The sequence below is a fragment of the Lagopus leucura genome, unplaced genomic scaffold (genome assembly GCF_019238085.1).
Source record: "Lagopus leucura isolate 7727_CA_CO unplaced genomic scaffold, USGS_WTPT01 Super-Scaffold_100024, whole genome shotgun sequence".
NCBI lineage: Eukaryota > Metazoa > Chordata > Aves > Galliformes > Phasianidae > Lagopus > Lagopus leucura.
In genome coordinates, this window is record NW_024962276.1 from 9272409 (window position 1) to 9294722 (window position 22314).

The 22314-nt window shown below is 43.7% G+C and overlaps 1 protein-coding gene and 1 long non-coding RNA gene across 4 annotated transcripts in view; one reads left to right on the forward strand and one right to left on the reverse strand.

Annotated features, from left to right (window-relative positions):
• Window positions 1-7080: 7080 nt before the first annotated feature.
• On the reverse strand, window positions 7081-20669 carry LOC122184460. Of its 2 annotated transcripts, XR_006180564.1 has the most exons (7): window positions 19437-20070; window positions 18843-19018; window positions 18682-18758; window positions 15309-15418; window positions 13031-13080; window positions 12225-12380; window positions 7081-8994 (listed from the first exon to the last, which is right to left on the reverse strand). It is a non-coding gene; the product is annotated as an uncharacterized LOC122184460 (long non-coding RNA). The 2 variants fall into 2 exon arrangements; XR_006180563.1 differs by lacking the exons at window positions 18843-19018; window positions 19437-20070 and adding an exon at window positions 20080-20669 and having other exon boundaries at window positions 7081-12380.
• A 256-nt stretch (window positions 20670-20925) lies between these two features.
• PAFAH1B1 (platelet activating factor acetylhydrolase 1b regulatory subunit 1) overlaps window positions 20926-22314 on the forward strand; it is a 29020-nt gene continuing 27631 nt past the window's right edge. The window contains exon 1 of one of the 2 annotated variants that reach the window (XM_042879530.1): window positions 20926-21025. The gene's annotated coding sequence lies outside the window, so the exon portion shown is untranslated. Of the gene's footprint in view, window positions 21026-21149; window positions 21219-22314 lie in introns of those variants that run through there. The other variant, XM_042879529.1, reaches the window with a different exon arrangement.

The window sequence follows — 22314 nt, forward strand, 5'->3', positions numbered from 1 at the left end:
ACCTCTAAGCTCCTTTATTTGCTGATTAACACTGCGAGTGTGACTGCAGCAACCCATTATTATTAAGTTATGCTCCATTTTGCTAAGAAACATATTAAGTAGATTAAAAAAAAAAGTTTCTGTAAACAAAGATGTTGTGCAGAAACAAATGTTGTGTTCTGCTTGGCAGTAAATAAACTAGCAATTTTAGATTTTGCTATTATATCTTTCTCAAAATACTGAACATCTGAAACAGGAGAGACTGCTGTAGTAGAAGGAAAATGATAACAACCTCAGTGATGCTAGAGATGAATTCTTACTGCTACTTGCACTGAAAAATTACTCGTATCTCACTTCTCTTCCCGACGGGCTCTAATTCTTCCTCTGAAAAGGAATGTTATTTTTGCCATTCAATTACATTTTCACCATTTGATCAGACTGAGCTCTATATAAAAGCATGGACTCTTGTTTCAGATTCCCTTACTCAGCTTTTCCTTCATGAAGAGTCGTGTTCCAAGGTCATGATGATTAATCTTGACCTGTGAACCGCCAGTGTGTTCAGTCTTAATATCAATGTATTACTCTACGTGGCGAAGTGAAAAGGACTCTATCCACGACAAATAATGAACTAAATTCTCCTGACTTTACTCTCCAGTTGCTAATTAAGCACTTAACTACAAGACCTGTTAACTCTTTGGTGCTCTTTGGACGGCACCCAGCAAGGGGAGCACCGACATCCGCGCCCGTCCTACCAGCAGATTTCCCGCTGTGCGTGCAGCCTACTGGCAGTCTCTTAGCAGAAAAGAAGTACGCCGCAAAGCGTGCCTTACATCACCAGGCACTGCTAAGTGCACCTGGAGACACTCCAGTCAAAATACATTTACCCAGCGCTTCTTGTAATTGTAACCAGGACTGGGAACGTTCACGGCTGTGACAGTGCAATTAGTATAATTAGTGCTAAACAGACACTGGGAAATCTCTTTCGGAACACATTAGGGTGGTCCTGCATGGGTGTTGTCAGCAGTATGTACAGTATTTCCTGCAGATCTGAGGCTGGACACAAGCGACAATATAACAAATCTATTATTATCTTCAATCATTCGTTCTGAAGCGCTGACAGGCACATTAAGCACTGCCGTCTAAAATTAGTTCTGTTCATGCTGGAAGCAACCATTTATTCTATTGCACTCTTTGTACTCTTGATACCAGAAGACTTCTGGGAGACACTGCACTGTTTGTGAGAGGTTTCTCTGCAATATCCTGATTAGGTCCTGGAATGCAGTACTGCTATTAGAATTATTGTCCCAAAGCCCCGTGAGTGGTACATCATGAAGATCTCCTTTAACTTGCAGAAAATACCATTCAGCTCTCAAGTAACTTAACAAAAAACACAATAAGATTTTAAATCAGGTGTTGATTCGTGCCAAAAGCTGCCCACCACCACATGCGAATATAAAGCAATTCCTCCCCCAGATACTGTGCAATTTCACTGCCATCATCCCCAAAGAACAAGCACAAAAGCTGCCAAGTTTCTCCTGGTCACAGAAGTCTAGAAGGCTGACGTGACATATATCTGCTACAGACTCCGCCTGATCTAAATCAACATCGCCTCATCATTTTAGATGCTCCATTTGATATGACTGTTATTACTCCTGTGGTTGGATTGATCAACCACTGGATGTCACTATCAGTCTAAATACATAAACTCAGATAGAATTTGTTTGTCATGAGGAAATGTTTAAGGACAGGCTGAATCTGAGCACAATAAATAGCAACAATACTCAAAGGCGCTGAAAGCATTTGCTCACATCTCGCGTTTGTTTCAAGCATACGGTGTAAGTGCCTGATTCAACATTATTGCTGGGGTTATTCACGTACAAATCTGATAGCTCTCCTGGCTGAGCTCACATCCTGCACTGTGTCATTTCTACGGAGAACCAGCATGCAGAATCTGGCAGCCTGCAAAGCTGCTGAGCTCCCAGCACTTCCACCAGCGGCTGCAACATCATCCTCCAGCTCTACTAGTTAGATGATTGGAGTCTTACACAAAATTCCATTTTGGCAAAGCCCTCACTGTAGCTCAAAGATGGCCCATCTCAGGCAAGGCTAGACAGAAACCAAACAGAAACCTGAACTGTCAGCCGCTCAGCCTTCCCGAAAGGGACAGACAAAAATTCATTTTGCATAGGGTGGAAATCTGCTGTTTGGAAATACCAAAACATTCGGTATTGATGGTCAGAACAGCAACTCTTTTGGAATGTTCTCTTCTTACTGAAGGCAACAAAAACCCCAATGACAAAATCAGATATAAAAAACAATCTAGGCACAGCTTTTCAACGTATAAATTAAGAGTTTGCTTTGGAAACGAAGATAAACATTAGGAAACAACTTTTCAGTTGAGAACACCAAACCTGACTCTCAGTGGCCGTCGTAACTAAACATTAACAACTAATAATTTGTGGTCACTGCCTTTAAGTCAATGGTACACAACTAGAATAAATAACATGAAGATCAGACCGACTATCCCAACAGTCCGTACTTGTGGGACTTCCTACTGTAAAAGTAACAGAATGATTTTTCAGTGCTTCTTCACCCTAAAATACAAAATGGTTTAATTCTCCAGTTGCCTTTCATTAGAAACTCTTTATCTCAAAGAACGAGGTCCTTTAAGAGTAGCATTCCAAGAGGAACAGGGTCCCCACAAGGTCACCTTTCAGACCCCACTGCAGGGACAGACTGGCCTTACACCCACAGCAGCCGGCTGCCGCCCCGCAGGGGGCTCCTCATGCTCAGAGCACAGCCGTGGAATCCCAGCAGAACATGAATCCATCAGGCAGAACAGAGGTCCTGCAATATCAGTACATCGAAAAGAAGGAAAGTATCTGAAGAAAAGATATTTGAAACAATATTCTGAAAAAGGTCGACTCATTTGTTTTGCAATTATTTTGAAGCAAGTGCTGTAATTTTAATACAGGTGTAATCACTGCAAATGACATTAAGAGCTTGTCTCAGGCAAATTGTATTACTTTAATTATAATGGGGTAGTTGAAGCTGAGCAAATCCCCGACTCAAGCACAGTTAACATAGCGAAAAAGGGAGGGAGAGAAGTTATAGTAGGAATTATGGAACATGCTGGGTCTACATGGACACGGCTATTCTGGGCAAATGAAATCTAACCTGACAATCCAGTGTCTGTATTTGCTCCTCTCTATGTCCTAGTGCAAGTGAAAAACAAAAAGTAAACTAATGCTTGCACGGTACGCCATGGCAATGCAAGAGCTTCACGGGACAGCTAGGTGCTCCAATTCTGTGGTCAGCCCTGCACTGACCTCTCTGTAGGAATCACAGCATGCTTCACTCACTGCCCCTTGCCACCACTCCAGACTCACAGGGAACCTGGAGGCACAGCAAGGCTGTGAGCCTGGACACCAACCTGAGCGCGAGCTGCAGCTCAGAATGCCGACCACACAGAAACTCCTCGTCCTGCAGACACTGCCCCCAGGCCAGGGGAAGCAGACTGTTTTGTACAAGAACCATAGGGAAAGCCTTCAAGAAAACTTCTGTCCACAGAGTTTCATGGCAAAGTTCACACTTCAGTGGAAGCTGAGGTGAGTTCAAACCAGATAACTACCTGCACCAGGTCCTGTCTGAACAGTAAGAACTGGAAAAGAGAATGACTGACCTAAATATTCAGAAATTACTTAGTGACTGCTACCACATCTATTTTTGAGTGGTTAACTACAGCCGTCTCAAAGAAACTTGACCACCAGAGATGAAACTTTAACAAGATGGCACCTTTTAATGTGTCTCACTTTGAGGCGTACAGAACTACTAATCAATTCAGTGAGAAATTAGGTCAGAGTTATCCCCATCTTCCCCTAAGTGCTCTAAAACCAGATTTAAGTGTATATATATTTAAATTAATATACATTCATATATAATTTCGTATTCTTCTTAGCAGTTGGCAAACTACAGTAAGAGTTGAAAGCTTTTTGTGTGGCAGCCACTACAGAGCCGAAGCAAAACCACTAACCTCAGGGCATTTTTTGCTAAGTCCACTTTCATCCTCGTTCTCAACAGATAAAGAATCTATATTAATTAGTGGTCCCAGAAAACCTCAGTAATTCCTAATGCATTAGGCAGAGACATTGAATATTTTTTGCTTCGTGTCAGATGCAATGCAGATGTAAATAGGCACATAACCAAACAGAGATAAGCAAAGGTATGCTATTTTCCATCCATATTTCCAAACAGCTTTATCGTGTCCCACACCATCTGTGTTCCAACGTGAAACCTCACATTAGGGCAGTCTCCACACAACACCCTCAGTGGGCTGCGCGCTGCTCGGCAGGCAGCACGGCCCGGCCATCGGGGTGAGCAGGAACGGAGCTGTGCCTTCGCTGTGAGCACTGTTTGGGCTTCTCTGCTCCTAAGAAGCAGCCTGCAAAGGTTCCATTTTCAAATGTTTTTCATTAGTAATGCCTAAGGGTGACACGCTCACTAAACAATCTAGAAACAATATAAGATAAGACATAAAAGACATATTAGATTATGCAGCCTATGCCTTCAAATGCAGCAAAAATAAATGCAAACTGCTTTGGGGTTGGTCACTGGCAGCATGCAACAGCTTTTCCATTATGCTTTGCCTGATCCCTTGTCAGATTTCTTCAGAAAAAAACTGTGAGTTAGAAAGAATGGAAAGCACTTCCCAGAGGTTACACCACGGGAGCTGGGCAGCAGCAGGCTGGCTTACCCTGCTAGCAGCTGTATTCTCACATACCTTCATTTTTCTTTTTTTGCTTATTTTTTTCTCTCTCCTAATGCATTCTCTATGTAACTTCCTGGCACGTGACTTCACAGTTGATTCCTGTCATGCAACTCAGTGGAGAACTGAGCAAAGTCAATGGGAATCCTGGAGGATGTGCGAGTGCTGAAGAACAGTGACAGGACCAGGGCTCTGTGCTGCAAGGACCTGGAGATGAGAGCAGTCTACAAGCTGCTGTGTGCTGCTGCACGGTGCTCCTGACTGGGCAGTGAGGTTGCCGTGTCCCAGGTGTGATGGGACGAAGCATTTGCTCACATTTCCCAGAAGACTGCTAGGATTATAAGGATTACTCTTCCATTTCAGGAGTGCTGCTAAAATAATTCACTTGATGCTAACAAAGTGTTCTGAAGCCGAGATGAGCCATGAAGGCACTACTATTGTAAATAATAGTTTCCTAATTCCTAAGATGAATATGTTAGTAACAGCGTAACAAACAGCTGGACTAGAAGAACATCTTGAAACAAAGCCATCTAGCAGAGTTTCACTTTCTTTTGGTAAGGAATACTCATTGCAGTTCTCCTGCATGGGTCCACAGTGCACCTCTGAGCCACCTGCTCCTCGGGGCAAGGTTTGAATTAAGTTTATATTTCTTTATTTTTTTAAATCAGAAAACTGTTTCTATTAATTTCAGGCTTTGTAATCTCCTCCAATTCGCTGTTTAAAAAATAACAAACAAAAGAAGACCCAAAGCTAAATGTTGCCTCTAAAACTTCTTTTCCGGTCTCCTATTTAATCAGCCTTGTGGCATACTGGGAAACGGATCATTTAGTTCCACTTCATTATTATGGGTAAAAGAAATCTTACATTCAAGCTTACAGCACCTAAATACCTAAAGCCACATCCTAATCTGTAAAGCACACGGGTGTAAAACAGGCAGGCAATTTTTCATTTCCTTGGGGCAGCACTGTTCACGGTGACTGGCAGAGGCTTTCCTCATTTAATCAGGCCTTTACGAGCGCTGTCAGGCCAGCAGAGCTGCACTCGCTGCATTGCTGATCACACGTGCTCCATACGGCCGCACCGGCACACAACGGCTGGGTGCGCCAAGGGGAAGCGGAGGGGCTGACGAAATCGCTGCCTTCACGTTGAGAAATATACAGGGCATAGCATGTGGCGTACACTGAAATTAATGTGAATTTAGTACTGCTGCCAGTGAAAGCCGCTCTAATTGAAACAAACAGCTTTGCCCTTCGATGTCTTGTAAAACGCTCCCTACTGCCCGTGCAGGAGTCACCTGTCTGCAGTCAGCGTTTCTGACAACTGGAGAAGTTTTGGAGAGGCTTTTCCAACCTGGAGAAAACTATCGACTTCTGGTAACAGAAAAACAAAACCACCCTAGTGCATTAAAGACATTGAGGAACACGATTGTGTGCTCCCCTGCGATGGCAGCTGACTGGGCTCCAGTACAGACGGCCCATTCCCATTGCATGTTCCCTCAACAGCTTTTCTTGTGGCATTTCAGAATGTGAAACTGTTGATAAAAAAGCCTCAAACTAAGTTAATGTCAAAGCGATAATATCTTTGAACTCATTCTGGTTGGACTTTCCTGGTCTTTCCTGCGTTGCTCATCAACACTCTAGTATGAAAATACTGCCTGGATAAACAATGTGACGTGCTGGTAAAAGCCATCGGTGGAGACTCAATGCTTAATTAAAATGGCAAAAAAAAATCTCTGGGGGAGAATCTCTCTTGGGCTTTTCACTTGAGATCATAAAGTTGACCACTCCTTTCTCTGCCTTCATCAATGCACACTGCCGCATTAACTGCCCTTAGGAAGCTGTCAGGAAAACACCTTCTGATGGAAGCAGTCTAAAAGCAGTTACATCAAAATACACTATAAAGGGTCAGAATCCTCATTTCTTTATGTTTCACAAAAAATAAAAATAAAAAAAAATTGAAGAAAAGGCAAAGACAGCAAGGCATTTCTGGACCTAGGCAGCATGAAATGCTTGTTACTGTTTTTCAAAATAAATACAATTCAGGAACTATAATAGGAGCTGCCTGCAGGTCTGCTGTCCAAGCTGTGTAAGGACACAACGGGCAGAGGCAAATCTGATGCACACTGTGGGCTCTGCACTTTTGGTGGGGGAGGCAAGCAGCATCGGTGCAGTAATTATCAGCCCTCGAAGAGGCTGCATCCCACCGCTGATCAGAACAGCTTGATCCAGCGAAGCCTCTTCTCTCTCGCTTCCCTCGCTGCGCATGGCCAGAGGGCAGTGGGGTGCCCTGGGGTGAGCGGGGTGTGAGCGGAGGGCCTCGTCCCATCCTGGTGGGCGGTGTTGGCACGGAGCCGCCTGCAGCTGCCAAGCCACAGGTTGCTGTCAGCTGGTGGAGACACTGGGCTGTACGCAGCGCAGAGCAGCCTGGCGGTATGCTGACTGCAGAGCGGCAACACGAGAGGCTCATTTGAAAACACAGACACGTAAGCAAGACAGAAACCCCACCTCCTTGTGATTGTCTGAAGGGGATCAAATGGGTGGAAATGCCACAGATAGACGCACTCCTCCCAGCATAATTGTTACTGTCACAGCTGTGTGCGGCAAGGGGGAGGCGAGCAGATGATGCGAGGCGTTTGGCACCGCGACAGGGCTGCGCCCTTCGGCCGAGCGCCCGGCAGCAGCCTGATTCACGCCGTACTGGCTGTAAGTCACTTCTTTCAGAGCTCATTACAAAGAGTAATTAAATGGCCACAATGTCCCCAGCCTTAACCCTACTTAGTAGATAAAGTGGATAATTAAGCATTGTTAGCTCCATTTTGCATCTATGGAAACTGGTGAGAGACTAATGCATCCCTACTGTGAGCCAACTCCAGGTAGCAACATGCCACTCATGGACTCCTTCACCCCAAAATGCTGGGAGGTTGTGTTAATTTCAAGGAGTTATGCATCAAAACCACCACTCCTGTCTTATCACTGAGAGATCTGCTACAGAGAAGTATTACACGATTCAACTGAATGAAGTCTTTGAGAGCTTTCAGTGAATGCTGATCTTCTCTATTTCATTGCCAGGTGAGGTAACCACCACCTCTCTTTAACAAGATGGTATCTCCATTCCATGCAGCCAATTGTTCCTACACACAGGCTCTTGTACTAATACACAACTAAGCAGTCAGATAGGACAAACCCACTACTTGGCCTGTTAAACTGTTTGAAATGTTATTAACTGTGGCTGCCCAGGTACAATCACAAACTCCCAATATGTGTTCTCCATCAGAGCTTTATGTTGGTGCTAACTACAGTGGCAGCACAGAGATTTCAGACAAGGCTTCATCCTGAGTGCACCTTCCCTGAGTGGCCCATGAGTCACTGGATGCTGCAGCTCAAACTGCTGCATCCTTCAAGCCATATGTAGCTCTATTCCTATAAACCATCATCTCACTTCTCACCAGTCGGCATGCTTCATTCACAACTGTTGATCTTGCCCTAACTGCCAGCCCAAAGGTGGAACACTGTTTTCAGACCGCGAGAGGGGCCTAAACAGAGCTGCACTTTTGAGTATTCTCCTTCCTCCATTTTTTAAATATCATGCAAGACATTACAAACTGAAGACTTCTATTTATTCACAACATGCTCACAAAACTGCCACAATGTTCTTAACTCACGTGTCTCAATCTGATTTCTAGGGAGTGGAGAACACTGAAAACATGCTTCACTCTGGTGGCAAAGGCCCAACAGAAGAGTGCTTCATGCAGGACAGTCACAGGTGTGGATAACAACAAATCCTAATAAACTATCACATTCATTGGGCTATCTTCCAAATTCTGACTCTTCTCCAGAGCTTTCTAGTAAGTGCATGATTATACCCACATCATCATAAAATAAAAATGAATTCCATATCTCCATTTAAACAAATGGAAGGGATCTCTCTTAGAAAATCTAATGAAATGGAAAAGCCTTTGAAATACAATTGCTTTTATGTAAGGTTGAAACAGTATGAAAGACAGTTCAAAAACTACTCCTATATCTAAGGTTCGTGGTGAAATAAGAGTGAAGGATCCTTTCTTGCTAAGAAATTAAAAAAGAAATCAGGCAAGATCCACCTGTGCCATGACATCCAGCACCAGACATGGGTTAGCATTCGCTTAATGGGGTTAGAACTCCAACGCAGCTCAGAAGGTAAATGACCTGGTAGTTTCTTTCTAGCATGGAGAGATCATGTGTAATGTGGCACATCTGCTCTTAGGCACAGAACTGCCATAAAAGAAAATAGTGGTGAAAGTGAGAAGATTTAGACAGCTTTACTGCTCAAAGACAAGCAAAAATACCCAAACAACCACCACCAACAAAAAACAACCACAAAACCCTTAAAGAATCAAAAAAAGGAAAAGAACAAAAAAAAAGAAAAAGCTTTCTATAAAAATTCAAGGCAGCTGGACCTGACATAGGGTCTGCACTGGTGGTGCAGCGATGCTCCCTATCCGTCTCAGAGCTGCCTTTCCACTTGGCTTGGAACCAGTGTCATTGTTAATTGGATGCTGAGTGATGGATCTGGCCACCTGGCGCTGTCTGGCTCCTAGATGATGATCAACTCACTTGGCAGGCTAAGTGGGGAACTGGCCACCTGGCTAATACGAGGGCTACAGAATCTCTGACGAGCTGACTGCCAGCCTGCTAAGACATTTTTTACTGCGGATATCGACAGTTACTTCTCACTATTCCTCCACTGATCCTTCTCCCCACAACTCGGATGCTCACAAAGAAACACCCAGCTCACGGCCCCTTCTCTCTTTTCTTTCCTCCGTCTGATGCAGCAGATAAAATCGGACCCCTTCCTTAATTGCTAAATGGAAATGAGCTTCTATCCTTCTCCTCCAATTCCTTTACGATATTCCAAGCTCCCATTCCATCCTGTCTTGCTTCTCACTATTATTATCAATGCTATGGATAAATATTTATGTTAGTCAGTGACTTTCGCAATGATTTTTGAATGGTAGCTTGCTGCCTGATTTTTAGTTTGTGAAAAAAGTCCTGATATAATTTAAGAATACTACCAAAACAAGGACGGGACAAGAATTGTGTGAAATTGGATTCTCGCCTGAAGGCTAGATTCCACAGTTGCCATGCATTCTGTGTTATTATTAGCACTTGCAAAACTTCAGTGAGAAAGGCCACAATTTTGACTTTTTTCCATTCATTTTGCATATATGTAAATTACTCCACAAAGTAGTAATGGAAAAGAAATCTGAAGTGAACAAAAATACATCAATAAAGGGTTCTAGAGTACTGTCAGTGTCACACAGCAAAGCACTGCAAGCTAAGCCATGAAAATTAATTACTTCAAAACCTTAGAAGTATACAAGTACTGAAATGTTAAGCTCCTCAGATACATTCTGCTCATATTTTCCAGCTTTCTTACCAAAGATGTGTAGGTAAATGCTCTCCTATTCCAGATACTGGGAAGTGTTCTACAAGGCAGTGAAAGTTACTTTTGTGGTTCTTTTTTGAACTTTATACTGAAAATACAAATAAATAAAATCTAGGAAATGCTTGATATTTCTCTGGTGACAAAGCTAGCTACAGTGCTCTTCTAATGTCCAAATCTCTGTCCATCTTCCATTAAGAATACTGACAACCTGCAGTTATTATATGTCTAGATTCAGGCAGGAGTTCCGGTTGCTCCCAAGTACAAATCCAGGCTACAGACCTTCCCTGCAAGTCCAGGTTAATTATTTTGAAAGTGAAATCTGACGGAGTTCAACCGGAAAAAGGGCTGCAGAACAACTACAACTAGGAGCTGTTTTCCTAGGAGTCGGTGAAATACTTGTTGCTGTCAGCTAACGAACTTTGAAGACTGCACTATGGACAAGGATGGCAGCAACTGCAGGCAAGGGATTCTTTAGAAAACTCTGACATTTGGCATTATTTAGTAATGTGTGCAGCTCAGTCACTTGGCTGTCACTGCTAATACTGACCCAAGCTGGAGCTGAGTGCTACTGAGACTCTGCAACTGGAAAATGCCAGCGAGTTCTTTCTTAGGACCTCACCAGTGTCACCACTACTCTTTGTTTCAGTGCCTTCAGCAAATGCAGCAGTCATTTCTAGTTTCTGAACTCACTGCAGTGACTGATTAGTAGCTTGTAAATAATTAAATATTAGTTGTCTGTAAGAGGCTGTTTTTCTTTAACTGATCTGGCAGACCAAGAATAGCTCTGTGTACTCTAATACAAACAGTATTGTAAGTAAAGTCAGATAATACTATCAAGGTCTTTTCCAAGAATACAGGGATTAACTCATCTCATTAAAATGTACACATTCTGCATAGCACAATGCAGTACTACTCCGAGACAACTGTTCAGGCCAGCCAAAAGATACTATGTGCTAGGATGATCCCTGATTTGTATAATCTGTGCAGATTAGTGCACAGATATCATAGCACTGAGCACTTCTAAAAGCCTAAAATAGACTGCATTAGCTTAAATTTCTGGGTAGTAAAGAAACTTGAGAGGAGAGAAACATAATTAACCTGGAGCATGGAAGGATTCCCTTATGAGAAAAACAACCAAAACTAAAAATGGCAGCTTGAAAAAGGTACCTGCCTGTGAACACAAAAGAAACTGGCAGGTTACAGATCCAGAGACTGTGTCTGAGATTCAAGGTGAAAAGATTTTTGGTTTTCCTTGAATATTTGTTCTTAGACATTTAAAATATACTACATGATTTTTTTTTAATTTTTTTTTAATATGAAATGTTATCATCAGTGCTTTCAGCGCTTTCTCTTTTTCTCTCCAGAAAATGAAAATAAAATCTATGTTGCTGGAATTGCCTAAGGATCTTTCTCTACATTCAAAGAATGTTTCTGAAAGCTACGCTAGTACATAAAGCCCAGTTCTGTACACATTAAAATAAAAGGCGAAAGTATCCACTGCGTCAGGGGACAGAGAAGGTAGAGATGGGGAGAGTAGAGGTCTGTTCAAGGACATCAGGCACTCCAACAATCAAACCACTTTTCCCAACTTCTTCCAAATGTTTTTTCTTGTTCTTAATTTTACTTTCCAACTCACTGAAGTAATTCTTGGTAGTCTCTGTGGTGCTTAACTTTCTCCTGTTTGCTGCAGTGGCCTCTGTGACAAGTGCTTGATGGAACTGCATTTATTTGAGCTTCAGAATCGAGCTCTTAGACAGGCATTTATCAGCTGCAAATGCTGTTCATGCAGATCTGCAGTTGCCTACAGAAAGGTGAGTTTTACAGAAAAAACTACTGATCTGCTACAGCTGTTTGTCCAGACTCCCATACTAGTTATTTCTGCCTTACCGTGATTCAATTTTTAGCAGTCATGTCTAAGTGAATTACCCTGGCACAACATGCCAATCAGTTGCCCATTCCTCCACCCTCCCCATTTTTGATATATTTTTTTTAAATTAAGGTTATATTGCCAAATTAGTACCAAAAAAAGGCCTTTCTTTTTATCCGTGCTGCATACCATCAGCCTGACAAATTCTAAGTCTTGAGATATAAAGGGTCACAAGTAACTCAAACTCCTTGTTATATTACTCAAGTCCTTCTCTGCTGACTTGTCAGGATCTTTGGCTGTTACATCCTCCTGAAGACATTCTTAACAGATATAAGTTGTTTGTTCCTGAAAAGTAAGAGAGTAGCTCTGAAAATGCAGCATTTCAGAAGATAACTACAGATTAGATGTTAGATACAGCTCATGTATATCTTTTTCTGTACCAGTACACCAGAAAGCTTAGGAGAGACTCTGTGCTGTCTTACGCTGTAAAAGGACAGAAATGTTCTAATTTAGTGTATCCTTCACTGAGCCTGCTTAATAATGAAAAGGCTGCCATATAAGATAAAGAAGTGAATACAGATAACACAATGAAGTCTGAAAACGGGGACAGAAAACTCTCCAGGCCAAATGGAAATCTACTGGGATTCTGTAAATGAATCAAAGAGATGTTCATTCCCATTTTTTAAGATTTAGTAAATCAGTCTCAATTAGAAATTCTTCCCAATCCCAAATTAGGATTATCAATTTCTAATCGTACATTAAAGTAGCAAAAAATGGAATCTCACCATTTTTATCACCAGTCCCACGCTTTGTTCCCAGCTCAACTTCCATGTCATTACTGGATGAGCCAAGGTGAGTACTTATGTCAAATAAAGGGCAAAGACTATGGAAATAATGTTTTGCCATCTCCTGAGACCACTATGTTCCACGTTTCTTCAATCATGCAATAATTTACCAAACTGTGAAGCCTCTCAATACAGCACGCCACTGCCTACCTGGGATCTCATTGCAGAGCAGCTCTACCTGCAGCCAATGCAAGTTTTCCCTGCATGAAATACATCAGTGTTAAATGCTACTTTTTTGTCTTTGAGTAAAATTCGACTCCCTTTTTTCAAAGACAGCTCGGAAAACAATCAGGCTCAGTCTTCATACATTTTTAGGCAACATACATTAATTTAACAAAATTTGCTTAATTTCCTATTCAGAATGGATGCAGAAAATACAGCAGAGAGATGCAGAAAATGCACACTTTCCAAAGCATTTTTTTTTCCTAACCTGGCCAAGAAATGCCACAAGCTGAAGCCTACCTTTTTCTCATGATATACATAAACACAGTGCAGTTGCTGAGGGCACTAAATGCTCTGAACAAACAATGGAACTGAAACCAAGGTCTGCAGTAGAGTATGAGTGAACATTAACTTTATAAAAATGACAGGCCAAGTAGATTATTCTGTCACAGTCACCTAGAACTTCACTACTGATTTTCTAATTTTTCCAACATTTGTTCTTATTATTTTTGTTGTGACATCTACTAAAGAATAAATACAAACAAACTTCAAAAACAGGAGTTAATAATGCAGCTGCCATAAATGTTGGAAAAAATTTCCAGAAGAGGGTAAATGGTTTGCCCAGAAGATGCACTACTGACAGAACAAAGCATAGCACACATCACTGCCGCTCAGCACTGACCATTTGTGACTTATCCAGAAATGAACAGACATTCTCTCTTTCTACTATTTTCTTCACTGTTGATAATTACAGATTAACTAAAGAATTTCAGAATGAAATACTACAGAATGAAACGTTTTACTGCCTCTGTCATTTAGAGGTTTCAGTGTTGAATGTCCACATGGGCAAAGGACATTGTTTTACACTCCATGTAATTATCTCTAAATAGTCTAGTAAAATTATGTTAACTATAGAAATGCACAGTGATGTACTAAGGGAGTAAGCCTCACTTTCTTCACGGTGCCATCAAATTATGGTCCCATTGTCAATAACATTTCAGACAATTTACACTATTGGAAAATCTAGATTTTCTAGATTTTCAAATTCAGATGAATGCAATCACAAAACCTTTTTTGTTGTTCTCCTACCCTCGTTTGTTCTTTGAGAAGAATGCTGGGAAATATTTCTGGAAGGCAGTGGAATTACAGTAAACATAAGCCCAGAATTTCCCTTCTCCAACACGCCGAAGTATTGCTTTACCTTTATCCCACTTCTCCAGGCAGCCAACTTTATTTGCCTCTGCAGCCTTTTATTTTTTTGCTAATCCTCCTCTTTCTCATCTAAGTCGTGTAGCATCCCAGCACTAACAGCATCCCACCACACTGTCTTCTCTCTCTCTGTTTGCTCTTCACTGAAATTTAATTTTTTTTCCTTCCACTTACAATTTTCAGTGCCTTTACTGGAAAATACCTACTGTGATAGCCAATGTCTCCAAGTGGTCCTTCTTTACCATCCCTTCTGTGTAACATTATATTAATTATGGCTGATTTTTTCCAGAGGAAAAAAGGCGGTAGAAAGGCACGCTAAGGTCACTGTTTTCTCATGAGATATGCTATGAAGAATAGCCAAATTCCACTGAAGCATTTCATTACTAAGTAGCATAAAACTGAATCACAGCACAACTAATAAGAATAATTGCATTCAGAAAGTTTCATTTTAAGAACACGTCAAACGTGTAATTTCAGTAGGGTGTGTGAGTATCTGTGCACGGACTGATCATGGCACATTCTTTTGCAGTCGCAGGGCATTATGAATGACCACCTCCTGGCCATTGGGAAGCTTCAATATTCCTTCCTATGGGAAAGAAAAATTCTCCATCTGGACCACTTTCTTACAAGCTGCCAGCAATCCCAGTGCACATCCATTTTAATTCCTAAGCCTTCTGGTTAGACCAGTAACATCCATGATGTTACTGAAGAATAATAGTTAAAACTTTCCTAATCTAAAATAGAATTGGAATTTTCCAATAATAATAAATATTCTAAACTTAAAAAAATATGGCATCACTGTGGCATTTACAACTATTTTTGCCAAAGCAATAGCTTCAAAGTAGCTCTATTTTTTTGCAAAACATTGCTGATTTCAATAGGGTAATAGATGGTCAGTTTATTAAGGACTGGAGCAGATCTGTTAGTTAAATAGACAGTCAGGACAGGGGCATTCATTTTCTTCTTAAGGGATAAATATTTGTTTGGGAAGATAATTTTGCTTAGAAAAGACATACAACTAAAGATTGTCTTTCACGTGGCCAGGATTCTCACTTACCTTAGCACATGTATTACAAATCCCCATCAGCTTCCCAGTAATTTCAGTTGTAAAGTTTATGGTTGCTCTGGAGAAGAAGCAAGGCAGTCTTTGACAGCTCACTGTTGCACCTGTGAGAAACAAAAACATGTTATGTCAACAGTATATGCAACGATTACAAAGTCAGTAACTGTTGATAAGTTTTCCCTCTAACAGCCACAAGCTGTACTTAGCACATGGTTTTCTTTTCCTTTATCTCTAATGAAAAATAGGGATCAAAAAATCAAAGGGATTTGAATTTTCATGGAGCCATGAAAACAGAACACGAAGGTACTTGAACCTTATTTAACACTAAAGCTGTTTAGAATGCTGCAGCATAGGCAGGACAGAGGGAATATTTCCCTAATGTTTTACATATCTTGAGCAACAGATTTCTGCTGTAAACGCCAAAATTTAAATAACTTTTGGTGATTCTACAATGGACAACAAATACATATGGATTAAAGTGATTTAGAGGAAACTCTTAACTTAGAAGCAAATACTAGGTTTCTGTGGGCTGTGTATTAACAATAAATTACAAAAGCATGAAATAACGAGGACATCTTTTAATATTAGGCTGAATGCAGCGAAACCAGCCTTCGCTGGATATGATCACAAAAAATGCAAGCAATGTCACACAGTGTTGTCAGCAATGCTTTATTATTTTAAGTGAAAAGAAACAAAGTGAAGAGAACTTAGAAGGGGTGTTGGATAGTGTCAGCAGTAATAGCATGCCTGTTTACACATTACTATAATCAGCAAAGGAATTTAAAGAATTATAAAGGCAGCAATTTGCTTTGCTTTAACTGTGTTTTTGACTCAGCAGCAGTTCTGCTGAAATCCTCACCAGAAAGGTTTTCTTGGTCTTTTCTCAAATATGAACTCATTAAAAGTAGAATCCCCGTGACCAAAGGTAAATACTCCAATACAAAAAGGGCCTCCAGAAGGCAGCTTAATCCAAATCTTGGATAACCACGGATTAAGAATACACGGATGTTAGTTTCTGCTCCCCTTCTTTAATACTGCTGCCTCCTACTAATATGCCTGGGTCCGCTTTTCTCAACCTTTATGCTGATAAACTCTTATGCTGTAGTTGCTTTTTTCACTTTGATGAACCAATTTGTGAAGTACCCTTATATCACTTCCTCTAACAGTCTGCATGCTTTCTTTCATTTTATTTTAAAGTGTAATTTGTGAAGGCTGTAGGTATGAATGAAAAAGGGACGCTGAAGTACAACAAAGGCTTGCAAAGAGAATGTCAAATTTAGCTTACTTCCATCTGCAATTTGCTTAGAAACGTATCTGTAAGATTGACAAATGATTTATCTGATTTAAAATATCTTTGTGTGCTTTTGCAGCAGTTTCCTATGCAAATCAGGTAGTTATGCACCCAAATTATTCTAGTTAGCTACAGGAACCTATGATGGCCTGATCTACACGTTCAGCTGTAGTGCACCTCTGCATCTGCATGATAACTGTGCACGTCTTCTGCATAAAAAGTGCACACCCAACTAGACTGAGGAGCAGATCTGTTATTATCTCTGCAATGCTTTACAATACTTTTAATTGGAATTTACATGTTATTGATAAAGCCTTCAATTTAGAAAATATTTTGAAGAAATAAGGAATCATATGCTAAAAAATATTAAATAAAAGTATAAAAATTAAGTATATTTATCCTTTCAATAAGTGTAATTTCTATATATTGATTTTAAAAATTGGAAACAGAAAACATCTCTGTGTATGACAAGAAATACATGTAATTATTGCTATAATGTTAAAAACTTTGTCATGGTTATTCTATATAGTGCTTTCCTCACACCATCACGAAATGATACCACGCTGTGTCGCAGTGGATGTGGTTGAAATGCTGGGCACAGCAGAAATGGATCATACAGTCACTGAAACACTGAAGAGCCACAGATAGATTGTGACTAACAAATGAGCCAGGCTTACATGTCAGATAACGCCGCACTTCAAAGGTAAACAGTAAAGTTTATGCAAGGTGCTCTGCTGTGGCACAGCAGGGAAAATAAAACTGATACGCTGATGACGTCCTGCTTGCGCTTGGACCTTCACCCCTAGGCTCCAGGCAAAGGAGATGGTGAACTGACGTGTGAGTATTCAAAAAGTAAGCATGAAAATAATATCCACAGAAATAGATTAATGAATCGGAGTGCAGAAAGATAACACAGTCCTGGATAGTAGCATGAAGGCCGTATAACCTGTGTGTGATGACCAGTTCAGCTGATAAGCAAAACAGAGTAAACACAGCCATGTAAACTCCTAGTTGAAGAAACAGAACTTTCATCACTTTACATTCTTTGGAATAAATGTGAAAAGTGGCTCAGCTTCAGCAAAAAAAAATCTGCTATAATGGGTGCAGACTTTGCAACAGACCAAGGTTCTCAGTACTGAAACACGTTAGAGCCTGGATTTGCTTATCTTGTTTTTAATGTTGTCATAAGGTCAGATAGAGAGGAATGCCATGATAGACTGCCCGCTTCCTTATGTTAATAATATATAGATAAGGTAACACGAGTACTGCAGAAATGTTTCCTAAAATCTGAAACACATTAGAATCACAGAATCACAGAATTGTAGGGGTTGGAAGGGACCTCCAGAGATCATCGAGTCCAACCCCCAAAATTAGAAATGAATCTGAATGCTTCTATACTGTGCTTTCATTGGGAACATAAACAATTCCCCATACGTAGGTATTTTCTCTCTATTTGTGTTGCAAAAACAACAATTCTTCTTAATATCTTCAGTTGTTTCCCAAAAATACAATGCCTCAAACTTCTGCGCATTGTTCTACCTATAGAAATAAGAAAGTGGAAAACTTTGAAAAGAAAGAAGTCATGCATGAGCCACAAAGAAGTCACTATTTACTAACGAACAAAAAGATGAGAAAAGACTCGCTTCTTGTACGGGTTACTACACGGGTAGACATGCCTGCTGAATCATTAGATGGAATGGCAAGATGTAACTCGAAATTAATTTTCCTTTGGTGTATGCTTACACACCTTGTCACAACCATATTCGTGTCACCAGATTTTGTTCCCAACCTAAAACTGAGACCAACTTTCTGTTCAAACCCATGCAGGTGTTTTGGGCAACTTTCTTCCAAAGCTCTGTAGCTGTGACAGATCACATCTTTTGTAGGTCAGGCACAGAGAAGAACTTGCAACGTGTAAATTAGTTCATTACAGCAGTATAATCACTACAGATGTTTTGCTACATGAGTATCTACCCAGGTGGAATGTTAATCACAGCTTTCACTCACAGACAACGTGGGTTATCAATGAATGATTCTGCGGTTAGTAAAATAGTGCCTCTCTGAGGTTTGATGTACCTTTTTGAAATACGCAGTCACCACAGCCCTCACAGCAAAACATCTACTGCAGGCAGCGCGCTCGCTCCGAAGGGCCTCTGCACAAGATGAAAACATTTACTGTAGGAATATCGTACAGGAAAATCTGAAGCAGGCATCGGAATGAGCTACACAACTCGTACCCACACGTCCCTGATGAGGGATCTGAGAGTGCAGTCTTTCCATCACCAAGACACACTGTAGCAATCAAGGAAATTGTCAAGAACATTTCTGCTCTGAGGCTGTATAGTTTAGCTGCCTTGAGAGCTGGGATTTTTTTCATCCCAGTACCAAGTGATGGTAGTACAAGGAAGGGCATCTGTGGAAGGAGAATAAAATATCTATTTCATAAAAGCACTGGGAAAATTTATCAGTCTCTGTAAAATTAATTGAATTTCATGAGTAAATACTAATTATCACTTACAATATGCATCCCAAAATACTTGATATAAATTTGTTATAATTTTGAGAAATTTCAAGGCAGTTTAGCCTGCTTTGCAAACAGACTGGAATAATGCAAATATAATTTTGGCATACTATTTCAGAGTCTTATCCTAAATGTCAGGCTGTTTTTGCAGATATCCTGCTCACTGGCTGCAGTTGATGGCTGCTTCTGGAGAGCTACAAACTGGCTGGGCTGATCTCAGTTCCTGGAAGGCTAGGAAACAAGGCCTCCTGGAGGCCACGCTCAGGCACACAGAACAAGGAGATGGCTGGGAGCAGCCAGTGTGCTTTACCTCGGGTACGATGTGCTTAATGCACCTGCACAGCCCAACACTCTGCAGCAGGACAACCAGCAATATGGACACGGCAAGAGCCCTGCATGATGCTTCCTTTGACTTCAGCAGGGCTTCTGTGTGGCCTCCCAGCACGTTATGATAGCCAAACTGCTGGCAGAGTGGAAGGGAAAAATGGCCGAACCACATTAGAGGTGACTTTGGTCACTGACCTTTAATAGCAACACACATGTAACTGTTTCCTCTAACAGCAGAGCTCTTTTTGTTTTGCACCTGGATTTACTGTGATTAAGCAGTTATACTGGTTGGGTCTATTGCCAGCTCATCTCTCATTTGCCAAACACAAAACATTTTGCAAAGCGCCTGGTAAAGGACAGTTCTCACTGTCACACAGACAAATCACTGAAGACCATAAGGACTGCATAATCAGAAACTGCAGGTAGAATTTGGCTTCTGATACACACAGCTGCTTAACTGAGCACTGTTCAGTGGCAGTTGAGGCAGGTGGCAGGCAATTCCCTCTTCTGTCAGTATTTCTTGGGAACACACGTGTTAAATCATCTGTAGCCTGGGCCTCAGTTTACTATTGTGAACACTGACAAATTAAACCAAGGATATTTTGAGATTACAAACCCCTACTAACCGTGTTTGTAGAAGATTCTAAAAACCTCCCGTTCCAAGCACAAAGCACTTTTTTCAACCAATTGTTTGAATGTGCAGCAGCAAGACGCACAGCACACAGCCAGATCTGCTCTCACACGGAGGTGAAGGCCACCGACGACACGCTTCCTTCCAGCCTGGAACTCCAGGCCCGCAGGGCAGAGCTACTCACTGAAAACATCGCTATCTCAGGAGCAGATTCCACACAGGCCAGGACATGCCATGGCCCTGCTCCTGCGCAGCACAGTGTGGCAGAGCCACAGAAGGCAGCAGCAGGCTCAGCGCAGGCCTCTCCTCAGCACGGCCCTGCTGCGCCACGCTCCCAGCTACACACGATGTACAATCTTCTGCACGAGGCCTTTCCCTTCCTCGCCCTGCCTCACTCTCTTCACTGACATTCGTGGCGTCGTTTTGAACGTTAACACGTTTTTACCCTTCATTCAGATACAGACGAAGATCTGCGTTATCACTGGTGAAAGGTGCGAGGGGCCGGCGGGCTGACGGGCAGCCAGAGCGCGGGAGGCGCGACAGCGAACGCTCAGAGGAACCACAGCTCCCACCGGGGGCCGGGATGGGGCCGGGATGGGGCGAGGCCAGGCCGGGGCCGGGCCAGCAATACCCGGAGCCGTTCCGGGCGCGGGGCACGCCGGGAGGCGGTGGGCGCGGGGCACGCCGGGAATCGCGGCCCGCACCTCAGCTTTCCAAGATGGCGGCGGGCGGCCGTCCCCGCCCCCGCCCCGCACATGCGCAGTGATCCGGCGGGCCGCGCCGCTCCCTCCCTCCCTCCTGGCGGCCGGGGCGCCGCTGACAGAGCGCGGAGCGGAGCAGCGCTCAGTGCTTCCGGGATCCCCCGCACCCCGCCGCGCCCGTGGACGGGAGAGGCGGGCGGCGCCGGCCTCGAGGAGCGCAGCGAAGCAGTGGCGGCTCGGGTAAGGCTGGGGCCGCGGCTCTCCTCCGTTCTTTTCCTCCCTTCCCCCGCCTGTCGCCGCCGCCCCGTGGAGGCCGTCCCTAGTGGTGCAGGTCCGGCGGCCGCTCCCCTCCTCCCCGCCCTCCGCTCCCTCGCCGCCCCCTCCCTCCCTCCTTCTCTCCAGCTCGCTCTCAAAATGGCGGCCGCGCCCGTCGGTGAGGAGGGACCGGGGGAGGCGGCGGGCCGGGGGGCTGCGGGCGGCGGCCGCTCCCCGCGGTGGGTGCGGGGCCGGGCGCGGCTCCTCCGCTTCCTCCCCGCCTCCCGCCCCGCCGCTCTCCGCCGCCAGGCCCGGCGCTACCCTCCGCCGGTGACTTAGCAGGAACGCGGGGAGGGGCGGGAGGGCCGCGGCGCGGGTGGGGCGGGGGGAGCGGAGCGGAGCGGAGCGGGGCGGCGGGCCCGGCGCTGTGTCCGCCTGCAGGCCGCTCCGCTGCGCCCGGTGACTTGGCAGGATCGGGGGCGGCGGGGTTGCGGTCGGACGCTGCCGGGCGAGGAGCCTGGTGCGTGTGTGTGTGGCTGTGTGTCCGTGTGTCTGTCTGTGCCTGCCGGGGGATGCGGAGCGCTCTCTCCGTCGTTCCCGACGGCTTTCGTCCTGTTCCGGCCGCCGGCCCTGCGGAGGGCGAAGCAGGCGCTGCCTGGGAGGCGGCCGCGGCCCGCTGCGGCACGGGGACAAAACGGGGCCGGAGCGCTGCCGTAGGAATCCTCCGCTCCCACCGTTTTCCTGTGGCGGCGGAGCGGGCGGGAGGAGGCTCAGCCCTTCGGTGCCAGCCGCAGCAGAACGGGGTGGGGAGGGCCGGTCTCTCCTTCCCGGGGTCGCTCCGCTGCCCGCAGGCGCGCGGTTCCTCCGAAGCCTTTTGCTGGCGGTCGGCTCCGCTCCGTCGCTCCGTTTATCGCTGCTTTCCAGTTTTTGTTCGGGTGGGAGGTTACACGGCGGGCTGCTGCTGGCTCTGGGTGGGAGTGGTGCCTCCCTTACGAAGTTCGGGGTTACTCCGTTCTGGGGTGGAGAGGTGAGATTTTTAATTCTGACGGTTTTTTTTCTTTAAGGTGGATGCATTTTGGCTTGACCTTTAATAGCGGTAGCGGAGCGTTGCCTCCCCTTTCTTTGCCGTAGTCTCACCGGTAATGTTTCCCTGCCAGTAGTGCTGCAGCAGAGGGCTTGGTCCTTGCAGGTCAATTCACAATGAATCCCCAAGCAGGGATGGGGGAAGGTTACTGACGCTGTATAAAAAATCTTGAATAAGCACTATTTTATTC